Source organism: Petaurus breviceps, unplaced genomic scaffold (genome assembly GCF_028583685.1).
Source record: "Petaurus breviceps papuanus isolate PSGF00001 unplaced genomic scaffold, PetGlider_PUasm1.0 67, whole genome shotgun sequence".
In the NCBI taxonomy this organism is placed as follows: domain Eukaryota; kingdom Metazoa; phylum Chordata; class Mammalia; order Diprotodontia; family Petauridae; genus Petaurus; species Petaurus breviceps.
Window position 1 is genome coordinate 1,281,116 of NW_027186446.1, and position 11,010 is coordinate 1,292,125.

The 11,010-nt window shown below is 37.0% G+C and overlaps 1 long non-coding RNA gene across 1 annotated transcript in view; it reads left to right on the forward strand.

Annotated features, from left to right (window-relative positions):
- Nucleotides 1-6,844, forward strand: part of LOC138173905 (uncharacterized) — a 121,834-nt gene extending 114,990 nt beyond the window's left edge. Inside the window, exon 4 of the long non-coding RNA XR_011171570.1 lies at nucleotides 6,585-6,844. This is a non-coding gene — a long non-coding RNA (uncharacterized lncRNA). The remainder of the gene's footprint in view (nucleotides 1-6,584) is intronic.
- The last annotated feature ends 4,166 nt before the right edge of the window (nucleotides 6,845-11,010 follow it).

Genomic DNA, 11,010 nt, shown 5'->3' on the forward strand with positions numbered 1-11,010 from the left:
CTTGAGGGAGGCTTGTTTTTCAGGAAGGCACAACTTTTTTTACTTTGTAGTCAAGTGGGTTATGAGGGTTGTGATGTTCTCTGACCCTGGACAAGGCTATATATACCTCTGAGGTGACATTTTGCTTTTGGGCTCACTTTGGGAAGAGTTATATCATTTGGCCAGATGAGACTCTGAGTAGCCATTGAACCCCCAAGTTTTGAAAACCCAGATGTTGGTGCTTCCCCTCTCTGGTAACTAAATGCATGGATGTAATGGTCAGACAGCAAGAAACCCTGTCTGTTGAACTGTGTTGTTTTTTCTGACTATATTTTTTGTCTGCTTATAACTTCTGTTTGTATTCTGTGAAGTTTCCTGATTTTTTTCCCCTGAACTAGGTAAATAATATATGTTTAATTAAACTAAGATTGTTAGAAAAGCAGATCAAAAAATCTGTGCTAGCAGCCATCCTGGGTATACTAGGGTGGTTGCTGCTATGAGGCCTATTTTAGATGAGCTCTAATGTCCCATCTGGGTCAGCTAGGTGGCCTGATAGGGCCTGGAGTCAGGAAGACCTGAGTTCAAGTCTGACTTCAGACACTCACAGACACTTATCTTGGGCAAGTCACTTAACCTTTTTTGCCTCAGTTTCCTCATCTGGAAAGTGAACTATAGAGAAGGAAATGGCAAATATTTGCAAAGAAAACTCCAAATGGTGGCACAAAAAGTTGGATATAAGTGAAAAATGACTCATTCACAACAAAAATATTCCATCTAGGACCATATCTAAGTTTTTATGACTCAGAAAACATTAATGTAGTGGGGTGGCTTTGGGGCATCAGAAACAAGCTTCACAATTTTGTCTTATGTGAATTTATCTTTTGTGTATGTTATTTCCTCTATTACAAAATAATCTTCCTGAAGGCAATGATAACTTTTCTTTGGTCTTTATATCCTAAGCACTTTAGCAGTCTACCTGGCACACAGTAAATACTTTCTGAAGGCTGGTTAAATGTTGAATGAATGAATACTGGATACTTAAGGAAAAAAAAAATTAAACAATCATGTCACCAAGGAGCTTACTTTTGACTAGAGGGAAGCAATTCATATACAGTTAATTAGCTACAAAATATATTTTTTTAATTCAGCAGCTAGGTTGTGCATTGGTTAGAGCACTATCATTAGGAAGTAAGTGCTAATCCTTCCAGATGCAGTGGTATGATTTTGGAGAAGTACCTCAATATCTCTCAGCCTTGGTTTCCTCAGCTGTAAAACAGATAACAATAACTCCCTCACAGGGTTGTTATAAGGATAGTGAGATGATATACTGAAGGTGCTTTGCAAACCATAAAATGGTAGTAGACTTGTCATGTCAGTTACTTCTCTTTTTTGGATGGTATGAAGAAGGAAGAGTAACTGGGAGAGTCAAGACAGATCTTCTGCAGGAAGGTACATTTGAGCTGAATGTGGAAGGAAGCTAAGAATTCTAAGAGTGTGAAAGGGGAAGGACTGACATCCAGTCATAGAGGAGAGACAACCTCTCAAAAGAAAAGAGGTTAGAAGAGGAAATGTCAGGTACAGAGCACAAGAAGTAGATTATGTTTGTTGGAATGTCGACTGCATAAATGGAATTAATGTACAGTAAGCCTTTGAAAAGTAATTTGGAGCTAGATTATGAAGGATCTCAAATGTCAAATTCTTAAATGAAAAGTCATAACTGTATTAGAGACTTGAGGCAGAAGGCTCAATTTTAGGATTATTGCAACACTCTAGGGGAGAATTGATAGAGTCCTGAAGTAATGTGGTGCCTGTGAGAGTGGAGAAAAGGAGGAAGGATGTGAAATCCGTTGTGGAGGTAGAAGAGACAAGACTTAACAAAGGAATGAATGTGGAGAATGGAGAGGGATGAGCAGATGATTTCAAGGTTGTGAAACTAGGTGGCTAGAAGAATGCTTTCACCAGAAACAGAGAATTTAGAAAGAGGGGAGGGTCTGGGTTAAGGGAAGTGATAATTCTGTTTTACATATTTTTAAGTTTGCAATATCTATGGGACACTCAATTGGAATCCAGTAGGCAGTAGGTAATGCAGGGCTCACTTTATTTTCTTTGTAACCTAGGTGGCATGGTAGGGTCTGGAGTCATATGGAACCAGGAATCATTTGTATACAGGTGGTTTTTAACTCCATGGGAGCTGATGAGAGAAGAGAATAAGTAAAGAGAAGATAGCCCAGAACAGCATCTTGGGAAATCTTCAGAGTTAGAGGTAGGTATATTATTTATAAGCTACAAAGGGAGACTGTCACCAGAGAGGTGAGAGTAGAACCACATATTGGCTATAATATTACTAGGAGTTTTCATTTTGAGATTATCAGTGGATTTTAAAAATTTCTGTCTTACCCTCTAGTTCTAGAATACTAGAGAAGTTTTCCTTTATACTTTCTTTATATATAATGTCTAGGCTCTTTCTTTGATCATGATCAGGTGGTCCAATATTTCTTAAATTATGCCTCCTCATCTATTTTGAAAGTTAGTTTTTCCCCCTATGAGATATTTTACATTTTCTTCTATTTTTTCACTCTTTTCACTTTCTTTTATTGTTTCTTGATACCTCATGGAGTCCTTAACTTCAACTTGTCCATTTCTAGCTTTTAGTGAAATGTTTTCTTCAACAAGGTTTTGTATCTCTTTTTTCATTTGGAAAATTCTGCTTCTTAAGGAGTTACTTTCATTAGTGAAATTTTATTTCTTTTTCCAGTTGGTCAATTCTGTTTTTAAGGTGTCATCTTCTTCAATATTCAAATTTTTATTTTTTTAAATTATTTTCTTCCTTTTTCTCATTTCTTTACCTAATTTTTTCATCTACCACTCTTGATTCTATTTAAAAAAAATTATTTTTAATTTTTTTACATTCACTTCCACAAGATTTTGAGGTACAAATTTTCTCCCCGTCTCTCCCCTACCCCCCTACCCCAAGATGGCAAGCAAGCATACTGAATACCCCTCCCCCCAATCTGCTCTCTCTTACATCCTCTTCCCCCCTTCCTCTCTCCTTTTCTTTCTTGTAGGGAAAGATGGATTTCTATACCCCATTGCCTGTATATCTTATTTCCTGGTTGCATGTAAAAAATAATTTTTTCCATTTGTTTTTAAAATTTTGAGTCCTAGATTCTCTCCCTTTTCCCCTCCTCACCCACCCTCACTGGGAAGACAAGCAATTCAATGTAGGTTATACATATGTAGTTATGCAAAACACTTCCATAGTAATTATGTTGTGTGAAACACTAACTATATTTCCCTATCCCACCTCCCCAATTATTCTATTTTCTTCTTTGACCCTGTCCCTTTTCAAAAGTGTTTGCTTCTAACTACCCTGTCCCCCAATATGCCCTCCCTTCTATCATGCCCCTTCCTATCCCTTTCCTCTCTTATTTGTTTGGGAAAGTGTTTTTTTTTTTTTTTTTGGCGCTTCCAAGAATTCTAGTTGTTCTGTGTCCAATCCCCATTTTTCTTTGAAGCTTTTGCTTGGATGTTCTGTTTTCATTGTCTTCTGATTTTATGCCTTGATCTTCCCTGTTGCCATGGTAGACCATTTTTATGGTCAAATTCTTTGTTGTTGTTTTTATTTGTTCATTTTCACACCCTATATCTTGATTTTAAACTTTGTGTTATAGTTAGGTTCCCTCCCTAGTGTGGGTGAGAAGGGGCATTGTCTCAAGTTTCAGACTTTTTCAAACTGCTTTTTTTTTTTTCCAGACTTATTTCTAGGGGTTTGGAAGTTTTCATTAATTTCAAGGTGGTGTTATCTGAGGAGAGGTAGTCAATGATTTTCTCTTCTAAACTCTGGCCCTTAACCAGGAAGGGCCCCTAATCCCTTGGGATTGCCATCAATACTACTTTTCATGGTCCCTGATCACTTGGGACCAGAAATGATTTTCTTCTTCAGGGTCCCTGAACTTGTGGGACTAGAAACAATACTATTGCTCATGGATTCCACTCCCTCTTAACCAAAAGTGCTTTTCTCTACCCTTGAACTATAACCAGAAGTGGATACAGGCAATAGATTTACCAAACAATGTCTGATGCCTGGTCATACATCCAGGGCTAGTACAGTGTTCCTCTGTAATCTCTTTTCTGATCTCCTCACTGTCTCTAGCCTGAGATTCTTGAAGCTGCTATTGTTTTGTCATTACCACTTAGTTCTACCACTGGAATTACTCACGGGGGCTCTAGGCCAGCCTTCACTCCTGTATTATAAATCTCTCTTTCCTACCTTACAAGTTGTCTTGAGCCAGAAGAATAACTTATTCTGACTTTTTATTGACTTTGCCCTTCCAGAATTTGATTTGATGTGTTATTTTAAAATTGTTTGGAGGGGAATGTTGGAGAGACCTTGCTTGAGTGCTTTATTTGCTCAGTCTTCTTGATTACACCTCCTGTTCTTATGCTTTTGTATGGGGATTCCCATTACAGGGTTGTTAAGGACCAAATGAAAGAATGGATTTGAGAGCTTGTTAAAAGCATAAAAAGGCATCCAGATGTCAGGTATTGACAAGGGAGGAACTCAGATACCATGGTCAATTCAGTTTCTTCCTTGTTATCCATTCTAAAAATATCTGACTAGTGGAGATGAGATGAGGATTCAAACTATTGCTAAACAAGGTATAGGTATTATCTGTAGTTTTTCTTTCCTTGAGCTATCCATTTCCATTTAGTGTGAACTTAGGGAATCAAGTATTTAAGGAATGAGCAAGTGCATACATATCATCGTGGATGGTCACAGGATGTCACTGTTGCTTTATATAGGCACATGGGGCAATTCATTTTCCTGGCTGTCAGAATCATAACAAGAAGAAATTGAATAAAAATATAACATTAATAGCTCTCATTTTTTACAGTGTTTTCAGTGCTTTCCTCATAATAATACTGTGAAGCAGGAAGGAATTATTGCCACTTTACAGATAAAGAAACTAAGGCTCAAATGAGTAAGTAATTTTTCCACAGTCATGCTATGAGCCAAAATGCAAACCTAAGATTACAATGCAGTTCTCTTTAAAAATAACTCTAGCCCCCATTGTTATAGTGCTTTAAAGATTGCAGAGAACTTTTTATAGAAAAACCCTATCCTAAGGTATTCAAGCTAAGATAAAGAAAATTGCATATTCAGAGACATGCATCTGCCACTCAAACTCAGATCTTCAGGCTCTAAATCAGAGTACTTTCCACTGTTCTGTACTGTTTTGCAGTAATGGTTGATTTTTTTTTAATTTCTTATGTTCACAATATAAACATAGGTTTTTCTCATTTTTGGCTTGCATTATATGTCCAATTTTGGGAGTGTGGTATAGTATGGGGAAAAGGTGCTAGACAAAGTGGACCTCAGGAAACTAGGGTTCTAATTCTAGTTCTGTCAATAATTGACTGAGTGACATCAGGCAAACTCCTTAACTTCTCTGAAATTCATTGTCCTTATCCTTTAAATGGGGATATTACCACAAAAAGTGGTATAAAATTATGACATTATTATTATTGGTCATAATAGTAGTAGTAGTAGTAGTAGTAGTAGTAGTAGTAGTAGTAGTAGTAGTAGTGCTGGTGGTGGTAGTGGTGGTGGTGGTGGTGGTGGAGTTGGTGGTGGTGGCTCAAGAGGAATAGGAGGAGGAGAAGGAAGAAGAGTAAAGGAGGAGGAAAAGGAGAGGAAGAAGAAGAAGAAGAAGAAGAAGAAGAAGAAGAAGAAGAAGAAGAAGAAGAAGAAGAAGAAGAAGAAGAAGAAGGAAGAAGAAGGAGGAGGAGGAGGAAGAGAAGGAGAAGGAGAAGAAGAAGACGAAGAAGAAGAAGAAGAAGAAGAAGAAGAAGAAGAAGAAGAAGAAGAAGAAGAAGAAGAAGAAGAAGAAGAAGAAGAAGAAGAAGAAGAAGAAACATTAGTATTAATCTTTTTGGTTATCAGTTTTGTCATCTACAAAATTAGGGGGTTGGACAAAATGATCTCTAAGCCATCTTCTAGCTCTAATGATCAATTCCCATCCTTAAAAATCTCCCCTTAAACCTCACATGCTTTAAAAGTCTTTCTTTAAACAAATTATCATTCACATTCCCTGAATCATTATTCACACACTAATGCTTTGCAAATGACCAAAAAACCTTTGGAAACAACCATAATGATTTGAATAACCTTAAAAAGCGTATTTTTCCCTTTTCCACCAGATATGTTTCTATACTTTTAGAAATTCCATTTTCTGCCATGGCCTAGCTCAGTGACTCACCTAAGTGAGCTGCATTAGTCACACACAATTATACGCAGTATTGGATTAAACTGGAAAAATAGCACCCTGAGTCACTGGGAGGAACAAACTCGATAACAGCAAAACCACTTGCTCTGCTAGATATATCTGAATACAACATGGCTAAGTAACCAAGGTGTGACCTAAGAGATTTTTTAAATATAAATCTATAATACAATTTAGATACAGAGTATAAGTTTTCTTTTTTCTTTAATAATAATTTTTAAAAGGTTGAAAATGTACAAAAGCACTAGAGATGATTTTAACTCATAATTTCTGAAGTGGGTATTAATCTACTCTTAACCTTACTCTTGCTCTTCTCCACAGAAATGGTCCTTCAGAAGCCTTTATATGTCATTGGAATAAGGCATCATTCAGGCTTATATTGACATATTTAAATAAACTGCCTCTCAACAGAATCTCATTAAATATGTGGTTCATATTGTCATTGAATAACTTTGACACATCAGCTATCTGCCTTGGGTGCCAGCCTGCTGTCTGCTAAACTTCCAACAAAGTAGGTGGTTGACTAGGCCCCTTGTTCTTTCAATCTGGGCCATGATCCAAAAGTTATCAACATCATGGATTACTAAAATGTTAAAGTTGGAAGGGACCATCATTTCATGTAGGGTACTGTTGTGTAGTGGAAATTCAACTAAACTTGGAGTCAAAAGACCTGATGTAAAAACAAAAGATACAAATAAAAATATTCTGCTTTCTTGGCTCTTAGTCAATGGTGCTTTCCTCTGTGTCATGCTGACTCTTGTTTATTAACCCTTCTTGAATATATTAGCAATATGGTGAAGCAGAAAGATCTGGTAACATAGAACATTGAACTCAGAGTCGCAGGGCTTAAATTTTGATCCCACTTCTTTTACATGTCTGCAACCTTAATCTCTCTGAACTTCAGCATCCTTATACACAAAATAACCAAATTAAGTTTGGTGATTTCTAAGGTCCCTTTCAACTCTAAATCCTACATTAAAAAAAATATGATTCAATCTATAAAGTGGTCCTGCACCCAGTCTTTCAAAGATATTGCCTTATTGAGGGTGCTATGCATTATATATCCTGTAGGTACAAAGGTATTTGGTTTCAGACTACTTAGATCTTCAACTAGGTCTTTCAAACACAGGTCATTACCATATATGATATTTTGTTCCTCATAAACAATACTATATTTCCTATCTTCATGCCTTCACTCTGGATGTTCTCCCCTCCCAATTCATGCACATCCTTCCTTCTTCACCTCCCTCTCTTATAATCTCTATTTTTCTCTGAGACGAAGCTCAAAGGATGCCTTTTATATGAAGCCTTTTTTGATCTCCTCTGCTGCTGTGCCTTACTGCCCCATAATTTTCTTATTAAAAAATATTCTTTGTATGCTTATATATGTTACACAATTGTCTCCTCTGATAGAATGTAAACTCCTTGAGGGCAGGGACTCTTTTCTTTGTATAACTACTACTTAACTTGGATACTGGCACATAATAAATACTCAATAAATGCTTATTGATTGATAGATTAAATTTTGTGAATAAAACATTCTAAGTTACAAGGGTGGATGGTTATTTCATTATGGAATTTAATTTCTTGGGGGGTGGTAGGACATTTTCAATTGATCAGATAAATAGCATTTAACATTTTATCACCTCTACAGTAGGGGCAGTTAGGTGGAACAGTGAATATAGCACCATCCCTGGAGTCAGGAGAACCTGAGTCCAAATCCAGCCTCAGACACTTAACACAAACACTAGCCATGTGACCTTGGGCAAGTCACTTAACCCCAATTGCCCTCCAAAAAGCAAAAAACAAAAACAAAAGCACTCAAGTGGGAATGATTAAATGGGATCTAGGCTTATTTACTTCTACCATTAACTAAGTGACCTTAAGTGAGTTACTTCACCAGTCTTGGCCTTAGTTCCTGTATCTATTGAAAAACAAAACAAAACAAAACTAACAAACAGAAAACAATGGGTTGGACTCATACCTAAGGATCACTTCCTTCTAAAAATTTCTAAGTTCCTTGATTCTAAGGACTTTGCTAGTCCAGATATTCTATGGCTATATGATTCTAAAACTGTCTTAGTTCTAATATTCTATTATTCCTACTACTTTTGTTTGTGTTTGTGTTAATTGATGGTTGCATATTTGTGCTATTCTAACAGTACTCTCTTGCCAGGACTATCCTAATGGCATAAAAATGTAGGGATTAGGACTATGATTTTAATGGTGTTATAGAAACTCCCAGATGAGGAAATTCTTTCTATCAATGCAATTTAGAGACCTCATAGTTTTAAAGAGTTGCCTACAGGGGGTGGAGCCAAGATGGCAAAATAAAAGCAGAAACTTGCTTGAGGTCCCACTCCAATCACCTCAAATACCTGCTAAAAAAATGACTTGAAAGAAATTTTAGAGCTAAAGAACCCACAAAGTGACAGAGAGAAACAAATCTCTCCCTGAAGGCATCCTGGCAGGCCAACAGGAAGGGTCTATCACACTGGCCTGAGAGCTGAGTACAGCGCCATGTGAGCCACACTGGCCCAGACTTGTGGTCTAGACCGGCTGGAGCAGATATCAGGAGAATGAATCACCAGCAGCTGTGGTGGTTTCCAGACTTCTCAACCCATAAACAAAAAAGAGAAAATAAAAGGTCAGTAGGAACTCTGTTGGAAATGGGCGACAGAGATGGTAGCAACATGGCCATGGTAGTTGCTGCCATGTGGCTGCCTCTGGAGCTCCTAGTCTGCAGATTGTAGGGGGACCAACCAACCATTCAGAGAGTAATTGCTTTTGCTTTGCCCTACTTGGATCTGGGTCACAGTGTTGGGTGGTGGTCCTGGGGTGATGAATGCTAGCCTGACAGAGCTTGGGTGCCTGTAGAGAGGGCACCCTCCTCATAGCTCTGACAACAGCTGTGAAAAACCCAGCAATTTGGGACACAGCTCTCTTCACTCTGGAAGCAGAGTTCTACCATGGCATAGAGCTCAAAAGCCAAGTTATTGACTGGCAAGATGAGCCAACAGAGGAAACACAATAAAGACCATAGAACTTTTTTGGGGGGGACAAAAAGGATCAAAACATGGAACCAGAAGAAGACAACAAAGTCAAAATTCCTGCATCAAAAGCCTCTAAGAAAAATATGAATTGGTTGCAGGTCATGGAGGATCTCAAGAAATATTTTGAAAATCAAGTAAGTCAAGGAAAAATTGGGAAGAGAAATTACAATAATGCAAGAAAATCATGAAAGTGAGGGAACAGCCTGCTAATTGAGACCCCCCAAAATCCTGAAGAAAATAACACTTTAAAAAATAGACCAACTCAAATGGTAAAAGAGACCCAAAAAGCCAATGAGGAGAAGAATGCCTTAAAAGGTCAAATTTGCCAGATGGAAAAGGAATTTCAAAAACTCACTGAAGAGAATAATTCCTTCAAAATTAGATTGGCACAAATGGAAGCTAATGACTTTATGAGAAATCAAGATACTATAAAACAGATCCAAACAAATGAAAAAAAAATAGAAGGCAATATGAAATATCTCATTAGAAAAAAAAAAACACTGATCTGAAAAATAGATCCAGGAGAGATAATTTAAAAATTATTGCATTACCTGAAAGCCATGATCAAAAAAAGAGCCTAGGAATCATCCTTCAAGAAATTCTCAAGGAAAATTGCCCTGATATTCTAGAAACAGAGGGCAAAATAAAAATTGAAATAATTGACTTATCACCTCTCAAAAAAGAAAACTCTTAGGAATATTATAGCCAAATTCCAGAGTTCCCAGGTCAAGGAGAAAATATTACAAGCACTCAGGAAGAAACAAGTATTGAGTATTGTGGAAAGACAGGACAACACAAGATCTAGCAGCTTCTATATTAAGGGATTAAAGGGCTTGGAATATAATATTCTGGAGGTCAAAGGAGCTAGGATTAAAACCAAGAATCACCTACTCAGCAGAACTGAGAATAATACTTTAAGGGACAATATGGATATTCAATGAAATAGAGGACTTCCAAGCATTCTTGATGAAAAAACTAGAGCTGAACAGAAAATTTGACTTTCAAATACAAGAAGCAAGAGAAGAACGAGAAGGTAAACAGGAAAAAGAAATCATAAGAAACTTATTAAAGTTGAACTATTTACATTCCTACATGGAAAAAAATGATAATTGTAACTCATGAGACTTTTCACAGTATGAATATAGTTGAAGGGAATATATATATATATAATGTATATGTATACATATATATGTATACATATATATACACATACACACGTATTTACATACATACAATATAAATATATGGGTATATAGGAGAGTGTATGTATGCATAAATATATATGTGAATGTATGTACATGTGAGTACATGTATACATAGAAAGAAGGCACAGGATGAGTTGAACATGAAGGGATGATATCTAAAAAATAAAATTAAGAGGTGAGAGAGGAATACATTGGGAGGAGAAAGGGAGAGGTAGAATAGGGTAAATTATCTCATATAAAAGAAGCAAGAGAAGACTGTTACAATGGAGGAGAAGAGCAGGAAGGTAACAGGGAGTTGGTCAAACTTACTCTCATTGAATTTGGCTTAAGGAGGGAATGGCATACACCGTCAATTGTGTATCTTACCCTATAGGAAAGTAGGTGGGAAGGGGATAAGAAGGTGGATGATAGAAGGGAGGGCAGACTGGGGGAGAGGGTAGTTAGAAGCAAACACTTTTGAAAAGGGATAGGGTCAAAGTAGAAAATAGA